The 25,054-nt window shown below is 45.8% G+C and overlaps 1 long non-coding RNA gene across 1 annotated transcript in view; it reads right to left on the bottom strand.

The window, feature by feature from the left end:
- Window positions 1-6,957: 6,957 nt before the first annotated feature.
- Window positions 6,958-25,054, bottom strand: part of LOC142819264 (uncharacterized) — a 56,851-nt gene continuing 38,754 nt past the window's right edge. Inside the window, exons 2-4 of the long non-coding RNA XR_012897090.1 lie at window positions 14,861-15,161; window positions 13,294-13,405; window positions 6,958-7,243 (exon numbers count right to left, since the gene is read on the bottom strand). This is a non-coding gene — a long non-coding RNA (uncharacterized LOC142819264). The remainder of the gene's footprint in view (window positions 7,244-13,293; window positions 13,406-14,860; window positions 15,162-25,054) is intronic.

Here is a 25,054-nt window from a genome sequence, read left to right on the forward strand (position 1 = left end):
CTCGAGGGATACAAAGGAGTCACCCAGCAAGCTTTTTGGAGCAGGGTCTGCCTTTTACCATAGGCAAGTCTAGACTTAACACTGCAGTGAAGATGGGAGGGACTAAACCACTTCCCTGAGAGGTGGTCACTATGTTGACAAGTAGTGCTGCCCACTCCGGAGGTTAGGGAAATATAACAAAGTGGTAAGAAACCTGCAGCACCTCCTGGTAATCTGATTGTGGGCCAAGAGAAATTTTGCTGATGTTGACCATCTGCAGGCACCACCCCTTCCATTTCCTAGTGGCCGTGGTTTGCCATTCGTGGCCAACGGGAGCTATGGGAACAGCGTTTGCAGGGGAAGAGACTGCCCAGACGTGCTCCCATTGACTTGGAACAGTGAACCACGCCACTGGAAGATGCAAGGGGCAGTGCTTGTTCATGGTCCGCAAAGTGTCTCAGCCCACACTCAGAATATTCTGATGGCCACATGCAACCTGTAGGTTGCAAACCACTGCTAGAACTACATTGCTCAGGGTATGAATTTACCACCTCCCTGAATGATGTAGTTATACCACTATAAGTTCCTATAAGTTCCGGGTAGCTAATTTTTAGTGTTGGTATAAGAATATAAGTATAAGGATGGTAATAAGTCCTTGGACATGCCCCAGTCATCTTAGTAACTCCTGCCTCCGCAAGAGGCAGTACCTATGGCGGCAGGGGAAGCTTTTAGGTCAGCATAAACTATGTGAGTCAGGTGTAGATACACATTGCCTCAGTTAAGAACTACCTTGATAACAGCCGCATTGCACGGATTTCACATTGTAGCAAGTTTGTGACTCACCACTGTGGTGCCTCCTGCTGGTCATGCTGGGGATTAGATCAGTCCAGCCTTGGAGTGCCCTCTCCTGCTGTTGCCTTCATATCCATTCTCCACCACTTGTCTGGATCCATGTCCCTCCCTTCCCTCAGGGTATAGCCCCACTGTACTGCCTCTCAATTTGGATCCTCTGCTACCAGGGAACCCCAAACCGCTTATCACCACATCGTCCCAGTGACCTACTGCCAGTTGTCATCTAACCCCTGCCTCAAGGCAAACTGCAGTCTGGAATAGCCACTCATCATTGGCAAGGGGCTGTGGATCTGCTGCCTTCAGCCTTGGCTGCTCCTCTGCAGCCCTAGGACCTCCCTGGGCTCCTGTCCCTGGGCCTTTGCTTGGGGTTTATTAGGGCCTGAGCTCCCCTGACTCACCCACTGTGCTCTGTCCAAGGTCCCCTCCTAGCAGGTCCTTCTCCCTCCAGAGCTGGAGCAAGAGTGAGTTCCTTGTGTCCAGCCATCCTTTTCGAGACAGCTGATTGGCTGCCACAAGCCTTCTCCTAATTGACGCCTAGCTCTCTCCCAGACTGTTTTAACCCTTTATACTCCCATGCAGGATAACTGCCCTGTCACAAGCATAAATAATAATAGTCTCCTTGTTTCGCTGACTAGTTAAATTGGTGTCATGGGTATTTTACATGTGTAAAGCAGTGCAAGCCAGCCAGAGTGTGCCATTTAATCTGGCCCAAGGCCTTAAAATGTGATCTCTCTCTCAATTCCCATCTGTCACCCTTTCTTTAGGAACTAGGCAGCAAATCACTTCCTCCTTGCTACAGTCTTTCCTGTGATGCAACATCTTCCCTTTATACAGTGCACACAATAGCTGTTGCACAGGAGTGGGTCCTTGTGATGATCAGAGTCCAGACACTCCCTGGAGGGAACACTGGGTCTGAGCCCCAGGGAATAAGCAATTGAATCAGTGTATGGATGTAAACTTTCTGCCAGGTGGAATCAGTAGCTACAGGGGCCATGTTCAATATCCAAGGGTCCCTCCTACCAATACAATACTGAACTGGCTCGAGCCCCCACCCTGGCCACCACTAAGAGGTAATACTTCCCCACCTGCAAGCATTGAGTCTGTGTATAGCAGATAAAACTTGTAATACAAATGGGAAAGACCCCTGGCTTTAATTTGGGGGAAACAACCATGATTTGAATACCTCTGGCCATGAACAAAACTCTTGTTCTAGAGTCCATTGGGCTGTGTCTTTTGCCGCAAGAAAGTGTTGGTCGGTTTTCCAGTTTTAGCAATGTATCTTGGAATTGTGACATGAAAAAGTAAGTGAAATAAAGATACAGCTCAGAAAGAGTTGGTTGTTCATCACTTGCTGTTTCGTCTTCCTGATCAGAAATAATATTCCATATTGCCACATAGCAGTTGTCAGAGCCAAGTGACAGAAAATAAGCTTTTAGTGGTCACCAATTCAAAAGCAATCTCTCAACTTCATTAAACAAACTAAGCCATCAAGTTGGAACGTGCCTCAAGTTGGAACGTACAGATCTTTCGGAAATAAAGTGTTTTCTGAAAGATCCCTTATTCCTCTTAAAAAAAGGAATAAAGGATCTTTCGGAAAAGGCTTTATTTTCCGAAAGATCCCCGTCTAGACTGGCGCTTTTTTCCGGCAAAGCTCCGAGCCGGAAAAAAGCGGCAGCCATGTTTATGCAAATGAAGCGGGAGGGATTTAAATCCCCACTTCATTTGCAATTGCGATGTGTCTAATTTGCATCCTTTTACAGAAAAGGGATGCAGTCTAGACACAGCCGAGATGTTAAAACGTATTTTGTTAGGTGTGTAACTGCTAATACAGAGGCAGTGGGGTGGGGGAGGGGAGTAGTAGAGACATTGTTATATAAATGACAGAGCTTCTCCCACCAACTTAGTTATCTCCTGGTAGCACTCAAGCACCTTTGCTAAAGAGCTGCTGGTGCAACTCAAAACGGAGCCCTGCTCTCAGACCTGAAGAAGAGCTCTGCATATAGCTTGGCTCTCATTAGTGCTCCCTGCCCATAGAAGGGATCCTGGGTCACAAAGCACCTGAGTCCTGCCCAGCTCCACTCCCCACGGCCGGATTACACAGCTCAGAGCGGGCAGGAGTCAGGCCCTGTGTGGCTACTACCAGGAGCCACCGAGCTGGGAACAAAGGGGGAAGGCAGCAGAGCCTGCTCTGCAAAGCAGCTGCCTGCTACCCAAAGCAGAGAGGCAGACCCCAGGGCAACATAATGGCAGGGCGGCGGGGGGGCAACCATGGGTAGGAAGGTGACTCCCTCATAGCCAGGTCTTTGGGTGTCCCAGTGGGAAGAAGCAGAAATTCCACCCCCGTCAGTTTTGGCTGAGCGCCCATGGAAGGCACCTAAACGCAACCACAAAGCACCTGTGGGCGTCTCTCCTGCACTACGGCACCACAACGCGCTTGACCAGCGCTCAGGAGCAGGGACGGGGCTTCTCCTCCTCCCCAGACGCAACCAGCGCCGATTGCACCCCGCCTCCCAGCCAGTCCGCCTGCCCCCACCCGGCTTCTGCACCCAACCAGAGGCTCCCAGCGCCAATCGTGGCCCCGCCTCCCAGCCACTCCCCCGCCTGGCTTCCGTCGGGGTCCCAGCCGGAAAGCCACAAAATACCAGACATTGCACATGTCCGGTATTTTCTGAATTTTTTTACCTGACAAAGGGCAGAAAAACCAGACTGTCCAGTTGAATACCAGACACCTGGCAACCTTATTCCCCAGCACTGCTCTGATCTGAGTCCCTGGCAGCCAGGTCCCTCCTGCTTTCAATCCAGAGCAGCAGTAAGTTCTTCTGTCCCTCAAGAGCCCTTCTTTATATAGCCCCCAGCTGGGCCCTCATTAGCAACCACTGCCTCAGCTGGGGCTTCACTCTCAGCCCTCACTCAGGGCTGGGTTTTTGCCCTTAAAGGGCCAGTGCAGGGCAAGCACCCTGTCACATAGTGTTAAAGAAATTACATAATACACAGGTAGAGTTGCCAGGTGTCCAGTATTGACACGGATGATCTGGTATTTTCGCCTCCTGTCTGGAAAAAAAATTCAGAAAATACCAGATACCTAAAATGTCCGGTATTTTCTGATTTTTTCCCAGCAAGCAGGCGAAAATCCCGGGTGCTTACTTGGTTCTGCAGGGGAGCTGTCTGCCCCAGAGCAGGGAGACAAGATGGCGGATGGCCCCCAGCAGCCTGTTAGGGCCAAAAAGCCACAAAAGTGTTTCTTAAAGGGGCCACGCTGGTTTATTGTTATTATTATTGTTGTTATTGTTGTTATTAATAATTAATAATATTTATTTATTTATTTATTTATTTTTGCTTAACAACTCGGGGTGGGGGGTCTTTTTTTTCCTCAACAGAATTTTTTCCCCAGTGTTCTTTTTTTGGGGGGGGGGACGTGTTCGGAATTTTTGGTTAAACCATCTGGAAACCCTATACACAGGCTATAAAGAAAAGGAAATTCCGCACATCTTAGTGTCGTGATTGGATTAACTACGGATAAAAGTTGCTTACAGGTCATAATACAGATAGTACACAATCAGCAATAACTATGTAATAAAATGTAGGTGCATAAATTTAACAATACACTTCAAATATTTGAATTCATTATGCGGGTACATAACTCATGGAAATTTTCACAGGGAATTGGTTGTGGAAAGCACATATAAGCAAAGGGAGAAGATTGTCCCTCAGCAAGTCAGAATTTAGGGTGGATTGCCCACTGAAAAATCCAGTGCACCAGGGAAGTATTTGAGTTACCTTTCTGACTGATTCCCTTCAGCGTTCCTCTTCATCCCTCCTATTATGGCCAATGTTGGGTGATATGTTAGAGGTAGATGAACCTCAGCCACTCGATCATGAGTATCTGAATCAGCCGAGCTTAGCGTTGTCCAACTCCACTTTTGCTCAACACTTGCCCATTATTAGGGTCCCATGTGCCCAGAGCTCTGATGATCAATGTGTGGGTATGAGCCTCATTGCTAGTGAATGTGTGGCATGTAAATAGCATGTGAATGTGTGTTGAATATTGTAATTGTGCAGCCACAGCATCTCCTCACAACAGGAGGTGAAGTAATCAGGCAGGAGAGTCACTAGCCAGCCTAGTTGTTTACATGAAACACACTTAAAGTATCCATCAATCTTCCAGTCAGGAAGACACAATGGTGGATCATTAGTTAATGGAATGACACTGATGCTGAAAAGAAAACCTGTCATGGGGCACGGAGGGAATATGCCAGGAGAAAAAGGGGGTGACAGGCAGATAGAATAAAAATCTTTTAAAAACAGGTTTGGGTTTGAGGTCTGGTGTCCAAAACCTGAGATCCAGGATTTAAGTGAGGTTCTGTCCAGAAAGCTGTCCTGGGACACAGGGACTGTTGGGAAACTATCCTGGCAATAGTCAAGAAAAGGGGATTTAGCTATTAGACATGTGCAAAGCGTTTTGAATCACCACACCCTAGGGCAGTTCCCCTCTTTGTCCCTCCTCTTGGTGGGCCTGACCTGAAGCAGGGCTCTTGCACAGCATGCACACCAAGGGGGACTTATAATTGGGAGCAGGTTTCATGCTGACAGGGATGAAGAACCCGAGAGGAAACTCTGAGGACCTGGGCGCTAAGAACTCAGCGAGGCTGATCCAGAGAAGGGAAAAAGACCATAACTCAGGACCAGAAGGAATTATTAATAGTTACCCTGCCTGAAGTCACTAGTTTTGCGGAAGGCAAGGCAGATCCTTTCATTTGTAGTCTAGCTACTGGGATCAAAGCATTGAACCATAGCATCATAGCATTAAGACACCTCAAGTTCTTAAGGCAGATGGTGACAGAACCCCTGATTGGCCTGGGTGACCCTTAAAACATCACAGTTATTGCAGATTAGGTTTTCTAGGCTGCCTAGGGGATTTGGAAGTCCGATTCATTTTATAATATAACTAGAAGATTTACCCAATGTTGTTCGGGACCTTAATTCAATTATTTTTTGGTTTTTGGAAAATAAATGGCAATATATATGCATCATTACTCTGGGGTGGGGCTGGGGATGAAGGGTTCAGTCTGCAGGCTACTCTGGGGAGCGGGGACTAACCCAACACACTCTCACCGCAGCAGTGTGGGGCCAGGTGAAAAATGCCTCTCCATGGCTGCTGCTGCTCCAGCAGGAACAGCTGGGGAAGGGGTGCCTGCTCCCTGGGTGGGACAGGTCCAGGTTTGTCTGCACTTTCCTCTCACTCCCTGAGGAAAGGGAACAGCCAGCAATGTTCCTATATGAATCTGGAGTTGAAGGGCACATGGGGATGGGAGGCACAGGGTTGAGGCAAACCCAGACAGGAGCTAACCCTTTTTATCTGTCTGGTGAATATGTCTCTTTTTTGTATGGTATTATTAGCAGCAATCCCGTTCCAGGCACAGCCCATTGCCCTGGCACAACTGAACTCTTACCCTGATTTAAGTGATGAGAAGAGGAAGTTGTATACCGAATGTGGTGGTCCTAGTTCTTACCATTTAGGAGGAATTCAATCAAACTGACAGAGAATATCTCACTTCCCCTGTATAAAACTATGGTATGCCCACATCTTGAATACTGTGTACAGATGTGGTCTCCTCACCTCAAAAAAGATATTTTGGCCTTGGAAAGGGTTCAGAAAAGGGCAACTAAAATGATTAGGGATTTGGAACGGGTCCCATATGAGGAGAGGTTAAAGCGACTGGGACTTTTCAGTTTAGAAAAGAGGAGACTGAGGGGGGATATGATAGAGGGCTATAAAATCATGAGTGGTGTGGAGAGGGCCGATAAAGAAAAGTTATTTATTAGTTCCCTAAATAGAAGAACTAGAGGACACCAAATGAAATTAATGGGTAGCAGGTTTAAAACTAATAAAAGAAAGTTCTTCTTCACACAGCGTGTAGTCAACCTGTGGAACTCCTTGCTGGAGGAGGCTGTGAAGGCTAGGACTATAATAGAGTTTAAAGAGAAGCTAGATAAATTTATGGAGGTTAGGTCCATAAAAGGCTATTAGCCAGGGGATAAAATGGTGTCCTTGGCCTCTCTTTGTCAGAGGCTGGAGAGGGATGGCAGGAGACAAATCGCTTGATCATTGTCTTCGGTCCACCCACTCTGGGGCACCTGGTGCTTGCCACTGTCGGCAGACAGGATACTGGGCTAGATGGACCTTTGGTCTGTCCCAGTACAGCCGTTCTTATGTTCTTATGAGAAACTCTGTCAAATATATAGTAGATATAATGATAAGGGCAATTGGTTTCTCATACCCCAAGAAACCAACTGGAAAGGTGCACCTCACTCCATCCAATCAGTAAACGGGACCTGTCACCTTGTCTTGTTGGCAGGATTCTGTAGTTCATCCTTTGGAGTTCTCACTGAATTGCCTAGCCTGGATGCTGATCTGCAAAACAAGAAGGTGTGTGAGATGAACAGGCCGGTGCCTTCTGAAAACACATGACAAATGGCACCGGCAGCAAAAAATGATAAAGTTGACATCAATGCTTTTAACAGAGTAAGACCAGAGGTTTTAGTGAGACGATTCTCGCCCCTTTGTCACCTGCAAGGAATAATCATCTAAAAAGGTCAGGAGATTCTATTACTAAGGCAAAGGACCCTGAATTCTGATTTTAAAATCAGAGATGTGGATTCCAACCAGTGCCTTTGTACATTATACATCACAGATCTTTGAAAGCTGAAGGGCACGGAGCTGCATGGAAACAAACGAAAACTCTGCACAATAGCTGCATTGCATGTTATATTTTCAGCAAGTCACTCCTGAATCTGGCTTTGCCTGGTTTCCAGCTACATCACATTCACAGAAGCTTCTCACTGCTCTTACGCTGCAAACTCAGTGCCAAATCATCATGGACCGGCAGCAAAGGTCACAGTAATTGTCAGAGACAAAGGATTCAGGTTGAAGTGCTTAGCAAGCATTTTCCTTTATTCTGCCCTGCCAGTAAGAAGGGGAGGGAGGAAGGAAGAGTTGCATTTTGATTCAATATGTTATTTTTCTTTTTTGCTTAAAGCAGAAGAGAGCCTGCCCCACAGCAGACTACATTTAAGGCCTAATCCAAAGGCCACTGGTGCCCAGGGTCATCTTTCCATCAGGCCCCAGTACTGAATTTTACAGTTTTGGATAGTACTTTGTGAGAGCAAATAAAGGAATTGCAGGTTCGACCTCCCTGGTCCGGCACCCTCGGGACCTAGCCGGTCCTGAATGCGGGAGTTTTCCGGACTAGGGGAGGTCAAATCCAGCTTCTCTGCTGCTGGCCTCTGGACTCTTCCTCCTGGGCTCCTTCCTGGCCACTGACCCCGTTGCCAGCTCAGGTCACCAGACTCCACTGCTGGCCCCAGCTGGTCTTCTTGTCTTGGGCTGTCAGCCTGACTCTGTTGCTAGACTAAGCCAGGCTCCCAGCTGCTGGCCCCTCCATCTCCAGACTCCCAGCTACCAAGGCTGTCTGGTCCAGCAACATCCATTGTCCTTCTGTACCACGGGTGTTGCCAGACCAGAAAGTCCTAAACCAGAGGGATTCAACCTGTAGTATGGTATAAAATTAACGGTTTGTTTTGCACTGTGGCAAGACCAGTTTACTTACTGTACCAGCTACGCTGGAATGTCAAGAGAATATTGGATATTATTAAAGCAGAAAGAAATGAAAGTGGATCCTTTCCTCAGCTAGCAATTAGCACTGAGACTGCTGCAGAAGGCACATTTGTAAAAAACAATGAGCCACATATATCATTCAGGTCTTTTGCACTGCCATGTTTGTATCCACTTCTAGTGGGGTTGTAAAAAATACAATTATGTTAATCGGTATGAAACCAGAAAGAACTACACTTTGTAGAAAGAGTGTAGAATAAACTCTGTTCCCCAGTGGAACAAAAGTCTGTAGAAGTTTCTGCAACCTGCAAGGTTTCTACATTCTTTAGAGCTGGCCCAAGGCAAGCAGCCTGAGTATTCCTTGCTTATGCTTAGAAATGTTGGCGTCTCTAAATCCCAAGTAGCACAGTGATGCAGCAGTTCCTTCTGGTCAACAATTTTTATTTCCTTCCCCCAGAGTTCAAATCGAGGGAACAAACGTCAACCTCCTCTTCAAGAGAGTGAACAATAGAACATAACATAAGAATGGCCGTACTGGGTCAGACCAAAGGTCCATCTAGCCCAGTATCCTGTCTGCCAACAGTGACCAATGCCAGGTGTCCCAGAGGGAGTGAACTGAATGGGCAATGATCAAGCAATCTCTCTGCTGCCATCCATCTCCACCCTCTGACAAACAGACGCTAGGGACACCATTCCTTACCCATCTGGGCTAATAGCCATTAATGCACTTAACCTCCATGAATTTATCTAGTTCTCTTTTAAACATTGTTATAGTCTTAGCCTTCACAACCTCCTCAGGCAAGGAGTTCCACAGGTTGACTGTGCGCGGTGTGAAGAAGAACTTCCTTTTATTTGTTTAAAATCTGCTGCCCATTAGGGGAACAATCAACCTCTGACACTTCACAATGGCTCATTTGGTTTCATTGGTACTTCTTGTGGACAGGACTAGAAGTTTGCATTAACGAATGCTTCTTGTTTGGTGATGTGATGGGGTGGACTAGACCCCCGAGCTCTCTGCTGGAGGCCTTGCCACACACTCCTCCCCAGAAAGAGAGCAGTAGAGAAAACTTCTAAGCGCCATGGAGTGGCAGGTGAGAGGTAGCCAAGCAGGGCTCAGCAGGTCAGTATAAAGAAGGCTGCTGTACAGAGCTTGTCAGTTCTTCTTTGGAGTTCAAGGTGTGTAGACTAGGTATCTGGCTGACTGAAGGAGCAGAAGTGCCATGGAGAGCTTAGTGCACACCAGACTGTAGCCTAGGGTAGCAACTGAAGACCAGGACTTAGCTTAGCTGATAGGAAGAGCTGCAGAACCCAGGATAGAGGGCTATTGGGACTTTGAGACAAAGAGCTCAGGCAAGTAGCTGGGGAAGGGGTGCTCGTGAGAGGTAAGTGCAACCCCATTACAGGTGAATTATACAATGGCAGAAGTTTACAAAGCAAACCCTCAGTATAATTTTATACTCTGGGCTAGAAATGTCAAAAATGAAATCCACACATGAAGCCTCTGACAAGCAGTCCACTGAGTCTGAACACATTCTTATCCTTTAAAATCTATTTTTTAAAATGCTAACACATGGATAATCCAGGCTTGTTTTCAGCTTCTCACTGCTCAGTGGGTCCTAGAAGCCTTGCATGAGCTGTTACCTGGTCTGCCAATGTCACATCCCTCAAAGCTACAAGAACAAATGTCTTTTTTACAGTTTAAAACTCAGTTGCTAAGACAAGGATTTAAATTTTCTGAATGTCATTTTTTCTTTGTTGCATAGAGGCTCTCTTGTTCACTGTGTGTCTCAATGCACAGTTGATTTAAGAAGAAAACACCCATGCCACTATTTAAAAGGCTGGAAGCATAATAACAGCATGGGGCATGCTGGCCTGCTTTCCCCTGCAATAATCTTTTTGCCTCTTCCAAAAATAAAACAAAATCCCAACTCCAAAAAGCTCACAAATCCCTCCATACACAAACCCACAGTTTGGCCTTTGATCCGATTTATTATGAGGAAGTAATCCAGTTCCCCCATGGACACTGTGCTACAATGCTATATCGTTTAGGAATGGAGACCCAATTCTTTCCAGACACAAATATACTAATATTCTAATATACTAATAACAATCATACTTACAATAAACAAGTGTACAAAATGGCTAAATGTACTTTTCAGTGACAGGCAATACAAAGGTAATCGGTACAAAGAAAAACCCATAGCAGCTGATCTCATAGTTTACATTAGGTCTGTCAAGTGATTTAAAAAGTTAATTGAGATTAATTGCACTATTAATAATAGAATACTATTTGTGTAAATATTTTGGATTTTTCTTCCTTTTCCAGTATTTTTATTTCAATTACAACACAATATGAAGGGTACTGTGCTCACTTTCCCCCCCAAATATTTGCAATGTTAAAAAAAAGGAAGTTTACTTTGAATGTTTCATTTAGTGTGACAAGATAGCAAGTGTGAAAAATCAGAACAGAGATTGTGGAATAATAAGTGCCTATATAATTAAAGAAAAACCTTCAAATATCAGGACTGGCCCTATAAAATTCAGAATATCTGGTCCCCTTAGTTTCATCTAATCTTTTCTTTTCTATTATAGATGCATCCTTACCTTGAGTGCCTGGAACTATTGTATATAGATCATCACTAATACCATTAGTGAAGAATAGGCTAGCCTTTCACCTGGATTCACCTGGATTCGTTAGGTTAGATCATGTAACAATTTACATGAACTGAGGCTCTGTCTCTTTGATTTCAGATGAGCCATATACCATCTGAAGATGGTTCTACAGCACTAACGATTAGAGCTGGTCAAATTTTCTAGTAAACCACCATTTCCCTGTGTGTGTGTGCGTGGGGGAGGAGGGAAACCTTTAGTCGAAACCAAAATTTTGAGCAAAACAGTGTTAAGTTTGACAAAATATCTCCTCCCTCCAAAAAAAAAGTGGTTGAAAAAACGTTAAGATAATTGAAACCAAGTTTCACTTTCAAGGTGAAAATGACTATTGTGAAATTTTTGTAAATTTGCACTGAAAAAATCACAAAAACTTTACCACAATGAAATGTTTGACCTTAATCTGAATTTTTATAAATAAAGATTCAGTTTTCAAAAATTTTCTACTATTTCAACTGTTAGCTCTGATTCAGGACAGGAAAAAGTTCAAAAAATATTAAAAGATTCAGGCAGTTTTTCTTTAGCAGAATATTTCACCTATTAAAATTCTGGTCACTTTTATTAAGTGTTTTGTAATTTGCTTGGATTGATCCATAAACTCCAGCATGATACTCTATAAGCAGGCTACATTACAGCAGAAAGTCGACTTAAGCTATGCAAGCTATGCATGAATAATGTAGCTGAAGTCGATGTATGACAAGTTGTGTTACCGTGGGGTCTACACCATGAGCGATTGATAGGAGAAACTCTCCCATTGACTTCCCTTACTTTTCTCATCTAGGGTAGAGTAACAGGAATGCAATCTGCTGTCGATTCGGTAGGTCTTCACTAGACCTTCTAAATCAATTGCTGGTGGATTAATCTCAGAGCACTGACCCACGCTGTAGTGTAGATGTAGCCTTAGTATATTATTGCATACAATGAAGTCTGTAAAGCTATAAAAGATACAGATAGGTACATTTTTAGTAATGCATACAACTCCAATTACAAAAGTGACATTTGTGCTTTGAATTCTCCAGGAAGATATTGTTTTCCATAAGTGTTGTTTTTAAAACTAACTTCTGGACATTGGCACAGGAACCTATTAACTTCAAAGCTTTATAGTCCTCTGAATATTCGGTTTTATTATTCAAGCTTTCAAACTGACACTATATTGCTCCCCAGCATGGCAGCCCTACTAAGCTTTTATTGCTTGCTATGCACTTTGCTTTTGACATTGTAAAGGTGAATAGAAAATATAAAGTTTTGTAGGATAAATGCAATTTATCATTTGATATGGAATATTATATACCCCTTTCTGTCATTGCAGAGATATGTGATGCTGGGAGGGAGTGCCTCAGCTGGGGGTAAATCAATTCAGCTCTATTGACTGATCAGAAATCTGCCTGCTGTTCGTTTCTTAAACCATGCTCTGAAATACTGGACTAGATGGACTGGGGATCTGCTCAGCATCGCAATTCCTTTCTTCCTCTGGCCCCATTATTTCAGTGGTGTTATGCATCTGAGGTATTCAGGTAGATGGAAATGTATCCAGGTGGATGAAAATCAAAGCACAGAGCTTTTTCTTTCTTCCCATATTCATCAATATTAGAATCTACATCACGCATATTTCAGATACTACAAATACAGTGTGATTTTGTTGCTATTTATGCAGTCACTTCAGTGTACTAGCAACAGCAAGGTTAGCATTACTTCAAAGAAAATAAAATCAGATAAAACATGATCGAAACAAAAGTGAGAGGAACTCCTAATTTAAAAAAACCCATAAATTGCTCTCTTTGTATTTACTTTCATCTGCTGGATCTTAAATTTGTTGGCAGTCGGCTGGAGACTAAGCAGGTCATTCATAGAATGTTTGCAGAATAATAGGCATATTACAAAAAGTGAGACTATACATAGGATGAAATCATAGGAAGCCTGAGGCACACTATGACAAACATCATCTCTTGGGATACGATTGAAATAAAGATTCGATATTGATTAGGGCTAGATTATTAAAAAGAACACTAGTGGTGATTAGACAGTAAATGGAAGGATACAGACTATTGATGGGCAAGTACTTGAAATCCAAAGGTTTTACATTTTATTATTTGGTGGCCCCATTCTCCTGTATTACAAAGACTTAAAGAAAAAGGGCCTTTTCCCAATTGCACATAAATACATTAAAAATGGGCCTCAGAAACCTGCAGAAAATGGACTACATTCTCCAGTATGTCCCTCGGAGTCTGCAGAAAGCCTTGAATAGGTCCACAAAATGCAAACTGCTTCCATTCAGACAGGTGTGTTGACTTTAACCTAGTGGCAAGTTAAAACATCTGTGTTAATCATTTTGCTGCTGACCAAAGCACATAGAACAGAGACAGTCATTTTCTGAAGATTGCATAATTGACTGTGAATAGCACAGTGACATTTGGGTAACACAGGTGGACACAGCTTGGTCTCTAGATAGAGACTAGACCACTCATTTTTCCCTTCATTTCTCTGATAAAGCGGAAAACATAAACTTTCATGAAGCATCAGACAGATTCCGAGCTCAATTACTCTGGTTTCATACTGATGAAATATTAGCAAAGCCAGGGTGCTGTATCCTCTGGCACCATGTGTTAAAGTGCTGCTCTGGAGCGTCTACTTTTTGAGTTGGTGACACACCCAATGTGGAAGTTTCAAACAAGGATAACTTTTATCTGGGTTCACAGGTCTGTTTCATTTACATAGTGATCCTAAACATTCATTTAAAATACCCATCACCTGATGTTTTACTTCCCTTCCTATTTTCCTGTTTGTGGCTTTATTTGCTTTCTGTGTGACTTTATTGCTTATTTTTACTGCTCTGTGTTTGTGCACTATTAATCAAATTAAGAGTTGTCATCCCAGAGAAGCTGTATAAGCCTGTATCCTTTCCAGTATAAATAAATATTGTATTAATATTTGCAGGGAGAGCATGAGTATTTCCAGTTGACTCAGATTGCTTTAGCATCTTAAAGCTGAGCTATGTGTGGGATAGTAGGCATTTTGGTGTGTTTACTAGCTTGAGTTGTTAGGATGATAAACTACATGTAGTCCAAGGGTATAGTTAATTTTCTTTTTATTTGATATTAAATAAACATCATAAGCATTACTGCTTGTTAATTATCCCTTGTTTTAAAATTTTTGTCTTCCATACATACAAGCTATTTAATATATATGTAACCCTTCTGCCAGGTAGGCCTGGCAGCAACCAGGGCCGGGTTCAAAATCTTGGGGTCCATCTCACACAGAACTGGCTCGAGCCCCCACCCAGTAACCTGGGAAATTCACGCACCCCTGGGTGCCTCTGAGAGGCAATGCTTCCCCACTCACAAGCGCAGAGTCTGAGTGTAGGAAAAAAACATTTAATGAAACAGAGAGAGAAGTCATACAGCATTAACTTGGGAAAATACCACAAACAGTTCATAACCTAAACATGAGCTAAGCCCCCGCCCCCAGCCAAGAATCACCCAAAGTCCCAAAGTTTGACACCCCAAAAGTCTCTGTCCCTGGTCAGTGCCACTCAGAGTCCAAAAGTTCACCCGCAGGGTTTCACCTCCCAACCTGGGTAGAAATGGGGGTAGGGGAATAGATAGGGGGCACCTTACGAGTCACTCTGCCACGCTCCACCAGCTGTCTCGTTCCACGCCACCGGATGCTACTCTGGTCGCCTGCCGCCGCTCCTACTTGCCGTGCCGCACCGCTGGTCACCTGCCACCGTTCCTCATCTGCCACTGCTCTTACCAGCCATGCCATGCCTCTGGTCACAACTCCTCACTTGCTGCCGCTCCACACCTGCCACCGCTCCGTGCCTGCTGCCGCTCAGCGCCATGCTGCTGGTCGTTGGTCCTCACCTGCCGTCGCTCCATGCCCCACTGCTGGTCACTGGCTCCTCGCTGGCTGCAACGGGTCTGTCTCCCAGCCAAACCAGTGATTTCAGCTCTTTGTGATTTCAACTCTTTAGCCACCACCTGGACTGGCAAAGTATTCCAGCTTCCACTGGACTAGCAAAAAGATTCCTCATGGAGTCTGTTTTATGTCTGCCCTTAAAACAAAAGGGGAAAGGGGCAGGTTGAGACAGTCTTACAGCTCACACCTGGCAGGTGTGAAGCAGGCTGACTCAAGCCCTTTAACCCTTCCTCCCAGCTCAGTTCACTCGACTCTGGAAGGGGGGAGGCTTGTTCCTTGGAGACTTCTTACCATGATGGTGGTGTCTCTCCTGCAAGCATTGGTGGCATGTTTTACAGTTCCCACATTTAGGGGTAGCATGATTCGTGACCCCCATAACATCCCCAAATTATTTACAATACACCACATTCCATTCCAACACTGACCCTCCATCAGCCCTGGCTGAATTGGATTTACATAGTCACACCTCGTATTCCCTTCCCATCCTGGCATGAACTGTATTTACATATCGACAATTAACAGTTAATTACCTTGCACAGCTAAACAATTGTAGTGGGCACACCCACCCCAGGGCAGCTCTGTCCTTTTAGCTGGCTGATAGCAAGCAGCAGTTCAGCCCTGCTTACATATATATTTATATCTAGGTTTTTTGTTTGTGCTGGTGGTGTACATAAGAAAATTCAACCCACCCAAGGATGGAAAATGTTAGTGGGAACTCTGCTTATTACTGTGGTGTCTGCATTTCTCAGTTGTTTCAGAAACCCTAGGCTTCTATTAAACACTGTTTCTGGCAGAAATGGATGGCCAGCATCAGCCAATGTACTATTATTTCGTAAATGATGTTGAACAATCTTGAGACACGATATTGCCAAGTTATCAGCTCTGGGGAGCAATGCACTGCTCTGTGGGTTATACAGTCGTAGCGGTGGCAACATCACCTCACTTTTCTCCTTATCGGCCAATTACTATCAGGAGAATCCTAACTCTAATGGTAGTATACAGCAAAATGGATGTTATTTTGAAATGAAGTACCATGAATTTCTCACTTTCAAGAGAGAAAATTAAAGTGGGTGATATTAAGTGTCTAGGTGATTGGGCATGTTTCCCTTATACATTTCTATATAGTCTAATTTAAGGGCCTACACTTATGAGAGTGCCTAAGGCTGATGAAGAGTTTAATCCAGCCCTGCCACTAGGGACTTCTCAGAGACCAACTCAGCTCTGAGCACTAGACCAGTCCAAGGCCTCTCCTAAGCGACACAAGCTGCTGGTTTACTGGAGAGCCTGGCACACGGTGGCAGCAGAGGTCAGGCATGCCACACTCATCATGGCAGCTTGCTCAGCTCCTCTTCACTCCATCCTGTCCTGCAACCCATTTCCCAGTCCTCTGCGCTCTGCTTCCCCAGGGCAGCAGGAAGCAGAGTGCCCTGGGCCCGGGGCCAGGTTTCTCCACTTGCTGCCACTGTAGTGGAGTGCAGCAGGCTGGGAGGTAGGCACCAGAGCAGGCTGCAGGGTCACTCTGTCTCCCACCACCATAGTGAGTGGAGGGCACTAACCTCTGTTGGCACCTCACCCCAGGCCTCCCAGGTAATGCTCTGTACATAGGACAGTTGAGGCATATTGCCATAGGGCTCCAAAAGCATGGGGCTTTGGGCAGCTGCCCCAAACCATCCTCTGCACACCACTACCCGGCCTTGGCCGAGGAAGATGACAATCTAACCAGTGGACTAAATGTGGTGCTGAATCCTGGACACGTGCCACCGAAGGTATATTGCACATGCCCTAAGAATGAGAGTGAAGTGAAATATAGATGTTGTGGAAGAGTCGGATAAAAGTGAAGGTATTTCCTTGTGAGAAAATTAACTTACTAAACTTAAATGTCGTCTTCTAGCACAAACTCAGGCGGGGTGCTTACTAGGGATGTTAGATATCAGGTCATTGAAAAGTCTTATTGGTTACACAACTATTTGATAGACCCCCGGAGGCAGGGCTGGCAGCCAGTGCATTCTGGCCCCACTCCCAGGGAGCTCCCTGTCAGAGGCAGCAGCACGGAGTGGCAGCGGCCCCTATCTGGGCAGCAGCAAGGTGAGGGGAGGGCAGGCAGCACCACAGAGCCACTGTTGAGGGGAACTAGCTTTTAAGCTTTTAAGCCAGCTTCTGCATCCTTCCTCCTTTCTGCCTCTGATACAGAGGCAACAAGTGGGTTGGGGAGGCGAAATGCATGTAGTCAAGAAGATTAACCAATAAGCCTGCGCTTATCAGTTGATTATATAGTTGGCACCACATTGACATCCCTAGTGCTCACAGCTTTACCACATGCTCAGTGGAATAATTCAGGGCATATAACTTGCAGACACTGATTTTATCCCCTCCCTGTTCCTCACCAGCGCCTCCACCCAAAATATTCCGCAGAGATTGTGTTACATGACTTAAAACCATGCACCGTCATTCCAGGAGTGACTTGATAAGAAGATTAACAGCAGTGAAATTCCTCTGGACAATACACAAAATCCCACAGAAGGTGATCAATGTCATATCCAAGTCATTGCCCATAAATGTGGCTGTTCCGTTTATTAATACATATTGGCTGTGTCTAGACTGGCAAGTTTTTCCACAAAATCATCTGATTTTGCGGAAAAACTTGCCAGCTGTCTACACTGACCGCTTGAATTTCCACAAAAGCACTGACGATCTCATGGAAAATCATCAGTGCTTTTCCGGAAATACTATGCTGCTCCAGTTCGGGCAAAAGACTTTTTCCAAAAGACTTTTGCGCAAAAGGGCCAGTGTAGAGAGCATAGAACTGTTTTCCGCAAAAAAACCCCGATCGTGAAAATGGCGATTGGGGTTTTTTTTTGCGGAAAACCACGTCTAGATTGGTCACGGATACTTTTCCTCAAAAAGTGCTTTTGCGGAAAAGCATCTTGCCAATCTAGACGCGATTTTTCTGAAAATGCTTTCAACGGAAAACTTTTCCGTTAAAAGCATTTTTGGAAAATCATGCCAGTGTAGACGTAGCCATAGAATTTCTCACAGTTATTATAGGCATGTAATAAAAATGGCAAAAGCTGAAGAACCCATATTGCTCTTAGGACCAACACCAGCTTTCCTGTCAGGGCCCAGCTGACTCCAACTATGTGAAGACGTGGCAATCAGCTTGTCACTCCTCAGACACAGACTTTCTGCTTGCAAAATGCAGTTCCTTAGGTAACCCACAGCTCCAGATGCAGCGTATGAAGGGCCATCCCTACAATGACGCATGAATAGAACAAGAAGGATTTAAAAAAAATACAAAACCCACCATCATAAAGGGCTCAAGTCTCCCTTGCCCTGACTTTCCACAGTCATATACTTGCTAGAAGTGGGGAAAATATGCTGATCAGCAGGGCAGTGTGATAAACATACAGCAAAACCTGTGTTATCTGGCACACTCGGGGATTAGGGCATTCCAGTTATCTAAAAATTCTGGTTATCTGAGGGTCCCATCAACCAATGGAAAAACCAATGGACAATAATAGTAAAGCTCAAGATTTTGATATTGGTAGTTTTATAGTGTGAGACAATTGGTCTCATTTCTATTTTAAGTTAAATGTTAAATAAAAATTGTGTTAAGCCAATCATGGTAAACCAATCCAGGCCTGTGCACCTGAAGATGTAACAGTATTGTGGCTGGGGGCAATGCCGGTTAACAAAGTTTTCTGGTTAACAGAGTGCTGGATAACAGAGGTTTCACGGTACAAGGTTCAGATCACTGTATAGTCAGGCCAGTAAATGCGGAGCCCAACCCTGCACACCTCACTGGATGTTTTGGTCCTGACCCACTCTTACCCAGAACAATATCATGTCATGTGAATGAATGGCAATGAATGCCACTGAAAACATCATGGCAACCTCTCAGCCACATGGAAATCATCTCACATTCAAGGTCTCAGGGCCATTAAGGTGAACGGCTCCATTCTTCTGATACAAAGCAAATGGTCTCCTGGGCCTTTTCAATTCAAGGATCAATTTTGCGGGCGGGGGTGGGGGTGGAGGCAGTGGTTTACTGTGCTCCCTAAGAACTAAAACAACCCTCCCCACTCCAATATGAAACGTGAGAGCAAGCGTCATTCGTGGGCTTTTCATCATTCATTCTTTTTAACTGCTCAATCAGCCACAGGGACAGTATAGAATCATAGAATACTAGGACTGGAAGGGACCTCGAGAGGTCATCGAGTCCAGTCCCCTGCCCTCATGGCAGGACCAAATACTGTCTAAACCATCCCTGATAGACATTTATCTCTGGGTACCTATTTCCACACCAAATAATTCTATCAGTAATAATTACAAGCGACATAACACCATATTGCGGAATGAGGAAAACAGAACCACAGCTGGCCCCTGGAAAATTCACAGCACTGGTTTAACCTGCTACCCACTTAAGTCTGAATCAAATTCAGCACTGATTGAAACGCCTAGTCAAGTGCTTTCTCATGGCTGTTCTTATGTCTGGCTCACAAGAAATACAATTTACCAATTAGTGATCACAGATCTTGCATCCCAATGGCTTGCCTATGTGTATGCAAGCGAGAGGGAGAAAGGAACAGGATATAAACCAGCATGAATTTGCTCTCCAACTATTTTCAAAATTGTCTTACACACACACACACACACACACACACACCTCCTCCAGATAGAGAGACCTTAGAACCATTTGGAACACATAAAAGCCTGGACAATATTTGTCATGTGTTTAATACACAAATACAACTCTTTCTTTGAATGCTTTTAGTTTTCTAAATAAAAAACAGTGGGCCGCAGTTCAGTAAAACTCTTGAGCACATGTATAACTCCCGCCCTGTTAGCAAAAGACTTAAGCACGTGCCTAAAGCTAAGCGCATTGCTGTAGCCTTGGTGGCTTGTTGAACCAAGCCGTTAGCAATGGATAAGTGCAGTAGCTTAATACCAACAGCCAATGAGCACCGACTAATCATCAATGGCTTTGCAATGAGTATGGATTAATAGCATCTAACAGCCAGTTTGCATTTACCTTTTCACTTTTTTATTTTAAACAAAGCCCCGTGGAGTTTTCAAACCATTAGAAGTGGGAGACTATCCATTGACTTCATTGAGCTTTGGATCAGATGCTTAGGGGTCACTATCTCAGGGCAGGGAGTGAAGAAGGGCTGCCAACTTTCTACTTACAAAAACCAGAACCCTCCTGCCCTGCCCCTTTTCCAAGGCCCTTGCTCTTCGACCCCCCCTCACTCATTTGCTCATTTTCACTGGGCTGGCTTTGGAGTGGGATCAGAAATGAAACGTTCAGGGTGTGGAAGGGGATTCTGGGCTGAGATGGTGGTTTGGGTGTGGGAGGGGCTGAGGATTCTGGCTGGGGATGCCAGCTCTCGGCCAATGGGAAGTACAGAGCTGGTGCTTGGGGCGGGGGCAGCGTGCAGAGTCTCTTGGCTGCCTCTGTGTGCAGGAGCTGTAGGAGGGGGCATGTTGTTGGTTTGGGGACAGTCACAGCAAGTAGGAAGCCTACTTTAGCCCAGCTATGCCGCCAATCAGATTTTAACAGCCTGGTACACAGTGCTTACTGGAGCCACCAGGGTCCCTTTTCAGCCAGATGTTCTGGTCAAAATCCAGGCACCAGGAAACCCTCAGGTTCATGTACAAGGTATTACAGCAGGCGGGGTGTATGGGGTGTTCAGGGAGGGGTAGCACCTCTGATGTACGGGCATGTCGTGTCCTTTTAGGGCAGCTCGTCCACCTTTGGTCCCCACTTGTCACTCAACTCTCACCTGTGGCTCCTAGTAGCTGTAGCATGTGCAGCGGCCACACCCCGGGCAACAGCTTCGACAGGCTGGCTAAACCAGGTTGAGAGTAGCCGTCGGGTCATCGACCTTCGGTGAGATAGGGACTTGTCTATCCCGAGCATGTGAAGACAGACTCCGGCGGATCGAGCGGATGAGACCTACTAGAATAGGACCAACGGTCATGAAGGTGGTTTCTGCAAGCGATGTGGTACGCTAAGAGCACGGCAAGACATGAAAGATGCCCTGGTCAACCACTGCGCCCAGCCCATCTCCAACCGTCTCGACTTTAGTCCTGCCATTGGAGTAAGATGGAATCTGGGAAGAGAGAGTGAGGCTGACTATGCGCACCTCTCCCTCACTTTAATCCAATTCACGCGCAAGTCTTGACATCTCGACATCTCCTAAGTCCTGTGGCGACGGGCGAGCGACGAAGCAGCAGGTGTGGATACACTGGGAGCTGTAGCCGCGGACCTGCACACAGGCGGCTCAGGTCTAATGGTCGTCTTCTTGCTGGTGGAAGCAACAGCTGGATTCGGTGTCTACCTGAGTGACTGAGCAGCCCTCTTTAGGATTGCACTGCTCACCTCCGTAGTAAGAGGAAGGGGCTAGAAAAGGTGCCCTAAACATTGTTTGCTTCACAGAACCCTGGCCAGCTTACCGCGGCTGGAGGGGATCCCATCTCATGCGGTCGAACAATAAAATTTCGAACAAAATGCAAGGTGACACCACTCACTATTGGCACATGGAACGTACGCACGCTTCAGGACAACCCTTCAGCAGACCGCCCAGAAAGAAGAACAGCCCTGGTCGCCAGAGAGCTCACAAGATTTAACATCGATATTGCGGCACTGTGTGAAACTCGTCTAGCAAATGAAGGTCAGCTCATGGAAACAGGAGGTGGTTACACATTCTTCTGGCGTGGACGCAGCAGTGACGAACGTCGTGAATCTGGAGTTGGCTTTGCGGTTAAGAATCATCTTGTCCGCAAACTTGCCAGTCTTCCCAAGGGCGTGAATGACCGACTCATGACACTGCATCTTCCACTACCGAGAGGAAAGCAAGCCACACTGATCAGCGCTTACGCGCCCACAATGACGAATCCGGATGAAGTAAAGGACAAGTTTTATGAAGATCTCGATGCCCTACTCTCATCCGTGAAGCGCACTGACAGGCTGATTCTACTTGGCGATTTCAACGCGAGAGTAGGATCTGATCACACTGCCTGGGATGGCGTCATTGGAAAAAATGGAATCGGTAAATGTAACAGCAATGGCCTACTATTACTGAAGACATGTGCGGCTCATGATTTGATCATCACCAATACCATCTTCCGCCTGCCCACTCGCAAAAAGACGTCCTGGATGCACCCACGCTCTAAGCACTGGCATCTCATTGATTATGTCATTGTGCGGAGGAAAGACAGACAGGATGTAAGGGTGACCAAGGCCATGCCGAGTGCTGACTGTTGGACTGACCACAGACTTATCATCTCCAAATTAAGCTTTCGCATCAAGCCAAAGAGACGTCCGCAGGGAAACAAAGCTGTGATGAAAAAGATCAATGTCAGTAGACTGAGGAACCCCAACACAGCAACTTTACTAGCAGAAGATCTTGGCAACCAACTTTTAGAGCTGCAATTAGAGGAAAATGCTGAGAAGGACTGGGAACGCTTCCGGGATATTGTGCACTCTTCTGCACTAAAGGTTCTTGGACCCTCACACAGGAAACAGCAGGACTGGTTTGATGAAAACGATGAAGAGATCAAGGCCATACTTGCTGAAAAGCATTGCCTTCACCGTGCTCACCAGAATGACCCATCGTCAACAGCTAAGAAAAATGCCTTCAACAACATTCGCAGGATCGTACAGAACAAGCTTCGTAAGATGCAGGACTCCTGGTTGAGTGCCAAAGCAGATGAAATCCAGAAGTTTTCTGATAGAAACGATGCCAAACGGTTCTACGAAGCCCTTAGATCCTTGTATGGACCTCAGCCCTCAGGGAGTTCCCCTCTACTGGACTCAGATGGTGCAACTCTCATTACTGAGAAGGCTCTGATTTTACAGCGTTGGGCTGAGCACTTCCAATCCGTACTGAACCGCCCATCTTCCATCAATAATGAGGCGATTGATAGAATGCCCCAGGCGGATATCAACCACAGCCTGGATGTCTCACCATCAGAGACTGAAACCTTACAGGCCATCAGCCAGCTGTCCAGTGGCAAGGCCCCAGGATCTGATGCGATTCCAGCGGAAGTCTATAAGGGTGGTGGTGCAGTGCTTGTCAACAAACTCACTCAGCTGTTCCAGTCCTTCTGGAATCAAGGATCTATTCCTCAGGAACTGAAAGACGCGTCTATCGTACACCTCTACAAGAGGAAAGGAAATCGACAAGTTTGCGATAATCATAGAGGAATATCACTGCTTTCCATCGCAGGTAAGATCCTTGCACGAGTGTTGCTGAATCGTCTGATTAACCACCTGGAACAGGGTTTATTACCCGAGACACAGTGCGGCTTCCGCAAAGAGCGTGGCACGGTGGATATGATCTTCGCAGCCCGACAGCTTCAAGAGAAGTGTCAAGAGCAGAATCGTGAACTGTACACCACCTTCGTGGATCTCACCAAGGCTTTTGACACTGTCAGTCGCGAAGGTCTGTGGCGCATCATGTCGAAGTTTGGGTGCCCTGACAGATTCATCTTGATGGTACGTCAGTTCCACGACGGCATGACGGCTCGTGTTTTGGATGATGGAGAAGCTTCAGAGGCCTTTCCCGTCACAAACGGCGTCAAGCAAGGGTGTGTGCTGGCACCGACCCTGTTCAGCATAATGTTTTCAGCCATGCTGTCAGACGCCTTTCAGAACAGTTCCTTGGGAATCAGACTGAGATACAGGACCGATGGGAAATTGTTTAACCTGCGAAGACTCCAGGCTGTCACCAAGATAAAAGAGACTGTGTTACGAGATCTCCTTTTTGCTGATGACTGCGCCCTGAATGCTGGATCAGAGCAGGAAATGCAAGCCAGCATGGACAAATTTGCAGCAGCATGCGACAACTTCGGCCTTCTCATCAACACAAAGAAAACCGAAGTGATGCACCAGCCAGCTCCAAAAGCTCAGCATCAAGTGCCCACCATCACAGTGAAGGGACAAAAGCTGCAAGCAGTGGACCAATTTACATATCTTGGCAGCACCCTCTCCCGCTCAGTGACAATTGACATCGAGGTCAACTGCAGAATCGCCAAGGCAAGCTCTGCCTTCGGCAGACTGTTGACCAAAGTGTGGGACCGCCGTGGAATAAGCCTTGCTACAAAGCTTAAAGTCTATCGAGCAGTAGTGTTAACTACCCTGATGTACGCCAGTGAGACTTGGACTGTATACAGGAGGCACGCTAGGCAACTGAACCACTTCCACACGATTTGCCTCCGCAGACTTCTGAGGATCCGGTGGCAGGATAAGGTGCCAGACACAGAAGTCCTTTCTAGAGCAGGTCTGCCGTCAGTTTACACCCTGCTGATGAAAGCTCAGACACGCTGGGCAGGCCATGTTGCAAGGATGCCAGATCATCGCATCCCTAAACAGCTCTTCTATGGTGAGCTGTTTCAAGGGAAGCGATCGCACGGGGGACAAAAGAAGCGATACAAAGATACGCTTAAAGCCTCTCTCAAGTCCCTGGATATTGACACCACCTCCTGGGAGACCCTGGCACAAGACCGATCAACATGGCACACGTTGATCTACCAAGGCTGTCAAACATCTGAAGCCAGAAGGACAACCATAGCACAAGAGAAGCGAGCACTCCGTAAAGCCAGAGTTGCAAAAGCTGCAACAGTGGTGCCCACACGTCTGCCCGACCTGTGGTAGAACATTCCGTGCCCGTATCGGCCTTATCAGCCATTTGCGGACACACCATGAACAGTCCATAACCTGTTAGATGTCAAGGTCCTCTTCGAATACGATGGACGAACAACAACAACAACATTACAGCAGGCTACACAGTAATTTACAACTGCTTTAGTTGAAGGTATATTTCAATTTAGGTTAATACATTCCCTTCTCAGATAAGGAAGACACAAACTTGAGACAGTTCACTTACATGACTTGAAACCCCTTTATGAATATCCTTGTTTCAATTTAAGAGTGGCTTCTTTTGAATTAGCTGCACCTTGATCCTACTTGACTTAAGTTAAGCTAAAGTAAACCACTTTTAAAATCAAATTAGATTGTCCACACAGATG

This window comes from Pelodiscus sinensis, chromosome 21, assembly GCF_049634645.1.
Source record: "Pelodiscus sinensis isolate JC-2024 chromosome 21, ASM4963464v1, whole genome shotgun sequence".
NCBI classification, from domain to species: domain Eukaryota; kingdom Metazoa; phylum Chordata; order Testudines; family Trionychidae; genus Pelodiscus; species Pelodiscus sinensis.